The 8,564-nt window shown below is 32.2% G+C and overlaps 1 long non-coding RNA gene across 1 annotated transcript in view; it reads left to right on the top strand.

Moving 5' to 3' along the window:
* Positions 1-8,564, top strand: part of LOC111632893 — a 16,008-nt gene continuing 7,444 nt past the window's right edge. The window contains exons 1-2 of the long non-coding RNA XR_002757945.1: positions 1-497; positions 2,731-2,931. This is a non-coding gene — a long non-coding RNA (uncharacterized LOC111632893). The remainder of the gene's footprint in view (positions 498-2,730; positions 2,932-8,564) is intronic.

Here is an 8,564-nt window from a genome sequence, read left to right as displayed (position 1 = left end):
GACTCTCCGATCCCATCTCGTCCGTCCCGGAGCATCGACGGAAAGGAAAATCCTCGCCATCCCGAAGGACGGAAAAGTGGAACTGAACTGTCAATTATTGATGTAAGCATCAATGTTACCAAATACAGTGCCGGCCCGAGGCAAGTTTTAGGATGGAGCGAGATCCTATTATGGCGCCCCCCTTGGTTGCCCCTAATTTTATACCCTTTAATTTTCTTTACCACTGAGGCGCCCCCTAGGACTTAGCGCCCGGAGCGACTGCTCCGTTTGCCCTATGGTAGGGCCGGCTCTGACCAAATAAACGGCTTTTTCTTTTGTCATCAATTGCCTCCTCCGCCACACCACACACAACCTTCTCTTAGGTTCATCCTGATGCGGGATTAACAAGTCCCCTATTCCACCGGATCGGCGACCTTACATAGAAGCCAAGGAATTGCAAGTAGGATTTTTTAATGTGTGTGTTTGTACGAATACATAGGAATGGGTACGGATCAAAGGTTAGTTTTGTAATTTATTTTATATTTGAATGTTGAGGTATTATCTCCGTTTTCCAGCAATTTTTGGATCGAATTTGTTAAAATATAACATTTCAGTTTTGAAATATTCGAAGTAATTTCGACTTTGAATTGTTAGTATCGGGGCGCACCTTCTAACGCCGATACGCGATGCGTCGTGCAGAGGGGGTAATTAATCATACTAATAACTTTAATATATAATTTAATAATAATTAAAATGCGGAGTGAATCAAGTAATTCTTATCATTATGCAATTATTGGTGAGTGTTAGATTCGTACAGATAAAGAAAATTGTAATATTAAATGTAAAATATTAAGGCGAAATCATCTCATTGTCCTTGTTTTAAACACTACAAACATTCGAGGTGAGTGTTTACAAGTTTTCCGATTACCTCCACGACGGCGGGAGATAAGTTAAAGAATGTTAATGGTACTATTAGCACTGGGAGCAGTTAGCGCAACCACTTTGGCGGTTTCTTTCGTAGAAAAGGAAGCATTAAACTTCTGATATAGAGCTGTAAAAGCATTCATTTGTTTTCTTCTAAATGAAACAAATAAGAATTTTTTCTTACTCTATGTAATTTATGTAAAAAAATATTGCAGTATATTTGCAGTAGAAGGGAGTATGATATATTTCAGATATTTAATAGTACAATAAATTTTCTTAACTTTTCTGATTTCCAAATATGGGAAAAATTGCAAATTATGACGAATTTATTGATTTCGCATTATAATTTGATAAGAGAACTTTTAGAATAATACTTATTTTATATGACAAGTTTGAGGATACTTTAAGGTAAGGCCATGCATTCGAGGGTTTTTGTAATTTAACTCCCATTTAAATGTATTTTAGTAGTCATTCAGTTTCTCCTTACTGTACTCTCTACTGTGTTATTATATTTACCAAGAAATGCTTTATTATTTATCCCGAGAAAAAAATAAAAATAGTGCACGAATAATGATAAAATAAATCACGTAACTTCGATTTTAAGTGTAGAAATCAAACGTGAGACACGATTAAAAATATTACTGTTCAAAGACTAATTAATATAAGTTATTCTGACCGAATTAATATAATAAGACTGAAATGATGACACTTCGACGTAAGAATTTTAATCTGTCGTCATCTGTGTATTCTAATCTGTTATATGAACTTTCTTCTTCATGAATTTCGTTGGAATTTCCTTCGAAAGAAAGGATGCACACCTGGCCGAACTAGTACTTTAACCGTTTCGTTACGTATTCATTTAAATTGTTCGTCTTGGGGATACTGTATTCCCTTTGGCCACCGTATTTTGGCTGTCCAGCATCCTAATCTTTTCTTGGTATGGACCACTCACTATTATATCCTAATTGCTTCCATAATTAAATGGAAAGATTTAACTTACTACTATCCATTGTTTGATAACCTACCAACGTTGTTCTTATTTATTCTTACTGTTTGAATATAAAATATGTAAAAAAAGATGGCTACGAATTGGATATCATTTTTACGATAACGATAAAATTTTCACTAAATTCAATATGAAATGTTAATGAAAATTTCAATAGAAAAAAATGAAAAAACTGTATTTTATTCGTTGAATAGTATTCGGCTCTTGTGTCGAATATTACCATCGCGTTCAAAGATTTTATATAATATATGCCTACATAATTACGAAAAATCGTAGCCTATATTTAATAACGTGTAAAAAATGTATTATTTTAAAGATATTAAATATAGGCTACGATTTTTCTTAATAAGCATAGATTATTATGTATTTTACACTCAAACGTTGCACAATATGTAAGATTTAATGCTTTCGATTTGGAAAATTATATATACAAGTACTGTACGTACAGTACTTGTACAATAAGAAAGCATTAAGAACAATTGTATTTAGTATAATGTAGTCCACTGATTCCTAAATTCTGTCAATCCCAGGATCTTTATTCGTGAAGTAATGGGAATTTGTGGGTGTTACGACGACCTATGGACTCAAATCCCTTAAGGATGCTAAAAACTTAATGAAACGGTAATGGGGAAAATGAGTTTAAAATTAGGAAAGAGCATTTTGTAATACTTTACAATTTTATTAATAATTCTATTGAATAAATGAACGACTATTTTGCGTAATTTCATACTAGTAAACCATATTTAAACACTTTATTTAGGTAAATGAAATTTCTCTAATATTACGACTAGGGGATTAGTATCTTGTTAATTTCATTCCAGTCCGCTAGGCGTGCTGAAGTCGCTGTCTGAATACCCGGCCGACATAAACCAGCAACCCGGATATGTTGGATGACGTTTCGGTAGAACCACGTGGGTGCTTTGCCGAGAGTATTCACCGGGATGAGGTAGTTCAGCCCATAGTCTGCAAGTTCCAAGACAAAAGACAATGTGTTATATTTTATTACCGCTTCATTATTATTGGTAAGTACTAACGAAATGAACTTTNAAAACTAAAAAAAAAAAAAAAAAAAAAAAAAGGAAACAGTGGGGACGCACGTTCTAACCTAACCTAACCTATTCTAATAAATTACCATAATTATTACCAATTAAATTATTAGAGTAGGTTAGGTTAGGTTAGAACGTGCGTCCCAAGGTAAGACCTTGCGTGCGTCCCCACTGTTTCCTTTTCTTTGCTGGAGCCGCCATGACAGTCCACGTAACTGGAATTTAACCGCTTTTTATAACCAATGAAAATTATTATAAAACTTCTAGAACTTTGAAAAATATTGTTTTAATGGTACTATTCCATATATAGAGAAATAGCCAGTGACTGTATACACGAGCTCGAAGAAAGGACATCGATCTTCGCAGATAATATCGTTCAAAAAAAATATATGATCTTTGAAGATTGTTGTTCTTTCTCTGAGCTTGTGTATACAGTCACTTGTTATTTCTCTTGCGCGAACCAACTGGAAGGTAATTACGTGACATCGAATGCTATTTAGGACTGTCCATAAATTTTTCTGTTGCATTTTTCTTTGAGGAATAAAAAATTGAATGGGATGAGGAATAAAAAATTTTCTATTGTATTTTTAATGATGAAATGAAATACAATAAAAAAGTTCTTATTCCTCATCTGTACACTATTTGAAGAATTTTTTAAATGTGTTAGATTAGGCACTCTGTGTGATAAACCTTTACATAAAACCATTGTAGTTATTTGCATTTTTTTCCGGATACTCGCCCTTTGGTGTTTAAAACTATTCTATCTGGGTCGTTTTATTCATTCTTGCAGTAAGGATGAATAGCAATAGAAAAGGCAAAGCTTTCTGTTGCATTCCAAATTGCAATTTAAAAGCCTTATGGGAGCCTAATATAAATTTTCCTGTATTCCTACGTGAAAAACATGTTTACTGTATTCGGAAATTGGTTGGTTATATTTATGAGCTCCGAATTCTGAAAGAGTGGATTAGACTGTTAAGAATTGGCAGTTTCCTGATTGTCCAGCTTTACGTGAACAAGTTATGCTGTCAATTTTAAAACACATTTTCTTAAAGTTTAAAATGCCAGTAATTTTGTGTAGGACGCGGTCGGATTTAAGCATTTCGAAACCCTAAGCTGAACTATGCAAGGCAGGCTCCTCACTGACCCTTCACAATTTATGAAATATAAAGAAAAGTATTAAATCAGACTGTCTCTGATTTAATATGGATATTGGAAGGAAAAGATGTGAGGTTTCACTAGTCTTATGTTTTATAACGAATTTAATTAAATTTTTATATCCATTACATTAAAAATCTTTTTTTAAATTGGTTTTATTGATTTTTTTAAAAAAGATCTTATGTTAATTATTAGAAAAAAAATTAATGAAATACTAGACAAGATAAAAAGTAAAGTATATATTGTTGGTTTGTAAAAGAGTGTTTGTTACAAAATTTGACTTCAAATTTCTTTTTTGTACAAATGTTTGAGGCCCTTGAAAGTCGAGGCCCTAAGCAACAACTTACATGGCGTTTTACTTGTAAATCTGGACCTGATAGGACAGATGTCAAAGCTGATGTTTTTTAACACAAAGGGCAAAATATGCATAGAACGATCTCGCTCATTTGTTTTGATACCACATAATGATGTGTCCTGCTAGCAATAATTGTTCTCCTCCTATAAAATTTCTTGATAAACAGCTAAAAGCAGCATATATCATTATGTCGGACAGTAATTTATGATTAATTTTACATTACTATTTACAGGCAACCCAGATAAAGTAGCCATTTTGTAAAAATGCAGCACCCTCTATAGTTTATGAAAAACACAAATAGAAATTAAATACTATAATAGAAGGGTTAAGATAAATATTTTTAAGCAATATACACCAACGTTTTCTCTTAATTTTATTCTCTTAATTAATCTTTAGTAGTAGTATTTTTATAAAAATGGAGAGGTTTTTGTCTTTCGACAATCTCCTTGAAAAATGTCATTACAACAAGAATATTTATACCAAAGAACAAAATGGAAACTTCTTTATGGCAACATTCATTATCACATTTAGCAACAAGTGCCAAACTTTTTCATCTGTAAAAGAATAACTTTTTTCTAATGATATATTACTGTTAACTGTGTGGAGATTCAATTCTTATCAAAGAATATAGAAGCATGACAAGCCTGCTATATGCATGATTTAACCAGGTAGTTTGACTTACACCAGTATATTATATTAAATATATTTATCATCATAGAGCGGGAATAGCTCACTACAGGAGCTTTTATAAAGGTTGGCCACATGTTTAATTTCAATTTCAACTTTGAGCCTTAACTTTTAATGTTCCTAAATGTTTTTACGAGTTATTTGATTGGAGTTTAAATGGATACTTACAATAAATGGTAAGTTTAGTCTTTTATCTACAGCTAGATTTAAATGCGGTCGGGCAGGGGATTGCAGATAATAAAATAAACAAATACGTGGCACTAACCTTGTATAGCTTTGCAGTTACTACTTAAAACATAACAAATGTTTTCAACCCACTTCTAGGTTTTTCCTCAGGTGTTTTATCAGTTTTCTGGTGCGATTCAGATTNCCAGGAAGTAATGACAATGCTTTAACAAATTCTACATTACAAATTTATAATATCCTGTCTGTTTATTTAATGTGTAATTATGAGTGATGATTTATTCATTGTAATACAATTTTTTTATGGGAAAATGTTATGTAAACTTCAACTAAATAATAATATGTTTTTATAGCTGAGCTAGTTGGTAAGATGTTATCAACTGTACTCTAGAACTAGCAATACCTCACCGGCATATACAGTATTATAATATGAAATTTCTGTAAGGCGAAATGAAAATGAGATAAAAAGGAAATATTTAAAAATTTTTTTCATCATCAACTGTGAATTCATTTTTGCTAGAGACAGCCATTTTGTTTTAGCTACACATTGCTCTTTATTATTTTTGAAAATCAGAAAAATTAGATTAAGATATTTGGTAATATATTTATTTAATATCTTACTGTGGAATATACTCAGTTTCCGTGAATTACCATTTCGGGATTTTTTTTTATTTAACTTTCTGCCTTGTGGGCACTAGAGGACCTCTTTTAGCAAGCCCATTATAAGTTCAGCCAGGCCCACAATGGGGCGGTCGGATGAAGGATAGGACCCAACATATCCGGATGGACCACCCTTGAAAAATTCCTGGGAATTTTATCAACCCATCTGGATTCGATCCCAGTCCCCCAGAGTGGTACCACTGACCCTCAGATTTTCTACTCTAGCAATTCACTAGACATCTGTTTGATATTTTAAAATATGTGTCAGCGGAATATTACAAGTCGACAAAATCAGTGATAACTTCATTGTGGATTTTGCCTACAAACTATACTTGGGAATTCAGTTTCGAAAGACTATAAAGCCTGAATTTCACTCGTAGAAAATAACATTAAAGTTGCCAAAGGGAATTTAATTTCTGAATATCAAACATTAAATTCGAATTACACTACATTGATTTGAAAATATATTTCAACTTTAGATCCTCTCCTATACATTTATTAGATATAATTTCCAGAAATTACATGCGAAATATGTTTTAAAATATCAATGCTCATACGTTGACACTTTGCCTGATATAAGATCATTTGGATTGGGAGGGTTATTTCTGTTTTTAAACTCTCTGCCCTGTATATACTAAGAGGACCTTTTTAGCAAGTCCATTACGGGTAGCCTAAAAATTCCAGGAAGTATTCGACCTTACTAGATTCGATCCTGTTCGCATTTTTCACCGGATGCTCGCTCTCTGGTGTTTAAAAACAAAACTATTCTATCAGGGTCGATTGATTCATTCTTGTGTATTATCAGCAGTAAAGATGAATAACAATTGGAAAAGCAAAGCGTTCCAAATTGCGATTTAAAAGCCTTGCGGGAGCTCAATATAAGTTTTCGTCTATTCCTACATGAAAAACATGATAATTCGAAAATTAGTCGGTTATATTTATGGACTTCTCTGAATTCTGAAAGAGTGGATTAGACTGTTAAGAATTGGCATTTTCCTGATTGTCCAGCTTTACACAAACAAGTTATGCTGTCAATTATAAAACACATTTTCTTAAAGTTTAAAATGCCAGTAATTTTGTGTAGGACGCGGTCGGATTTAAGCATTTCGAAGCCCTAAGCTGAACTATGCAAGGCAGGCCCCTCACTGACCCTTTACAATTTAAGAAGTATAAAGAAAAGTATTAAATCAGACTGTCTCTGATTTAATATGGATATTGGAAGAAAAAGATGTGAGGTTTCACTAGTCTTATGTTTTATAACAAATTTAATTAAATTTTTATATCCATTACATTATAAATCTTTTTTTAAATTGGTTTTATCGATTTTTTTAAAAAGATCTTATGTTAATTCTTAGAAAAAAAATTAATGAAATACTAGACAAGATAAAAAGTAAAGTATATATTGTTGGTTTGTAAAAGAGTGTTTATTACAAAATTTGACTTCAAATTTCTTTTTTGTACAAATGTTTGAGGCCCTTGAAAGTCGAGGCCCTAAGCAACAACTTACATGGCTTTTTACTTATAAATCTGGACCTGTTAGGACATGTCAAAACTGATGATTTTTAACACAAAGGGCAAAATATGCATAGAACGATCTCGCTCATTTGTTTTGATACCACATAATGATGTGTCCTGCTAGCAATAATTGTTCTCCTCCTATAAAATTTCTCAATAAACAGCTAAAAACAGCATATATCATTATGTCAGACAGTAATATATGATTAATTTTATATTACTATTTAAAGGCAACCCGGATAAGGTAGCCATTTTGTAAAAATGCAGCACCCTCTATAGTTCATGAAAAACACGAATAGAAATTAAATACTATAATAGAAGGGTTAAGATAATTATTTTTAAGCAATATACACCAACGTTTTCTCTTAATTTTATTCTCTTAATTAATCTTTAGTAGTAGTATTTCTATAAAAATGGAGAGGTTTTTGTCTTTCGACAATCTCCTTGAAAAATGTCATTACAACAAGAATATTTGTACCAAAGAACAAAATGGAAACTTCTTTATGGCAACATTCATTATCACATTTAGCAACAAGTGCCAAACTTTTTCATCTGTAAAAGAATAACTTTTTTCTAATGATATATTACTGTTAACTGTGTGGAGATTCAATTCTTATCAAAGAATATAGAAGCATGACAAGCCTGCTATATGCATGATTTAACCAGGTAGTTTGACTTACACCAGTATATTATATTAAATATATTTATCATCATAGAGCGGGAATAGCTCACTACAGGAGCTTTTATAAAGGTCGGCCACATGTTTAATTTCAATTTCAACTTTGAGCCTTAACTTTTAATGTTCCTAAATGTTTTTACGAGTTATTTGATTGGAGTTTAAATGGATACTTACAATAAATGGTAAGTTTAGTCTTTTATCTACAGCTAGATTTAAATGCGGTCAGGCAGGGGATTGCAGATAATAAAATAAACAAATAAGTGGCACTAACCTTGTATAGCTTTGCAGTTACTACTTAAAACATAACAAATGTTTTCAACCCACTTCTAGGTTTTTCCTCAGGTGTTTTATCAGTTTTCTGGTGCGATTCAGATT

Source organism: Centruroides sculpturatus, unplaced genomic scaffold (assembly GCF_000671375.1).
Source record: "Centruroides sculpturatus isolate CEXI.00-Female unplaced genomic scaffold, Cexi_2.0 scaffold808, whole genome shotgun sequence".
NCBI lineage: Eukaryota > Metazoa > Arthropoda > Arachnida > Scorpiones > Buthidae > Centruroides > Centruroides sculpturatus.
Note: the sequence above shows the minus strand (reverse complement) of the source record. Positions and strands in the feature narration are given on the sequence as shown.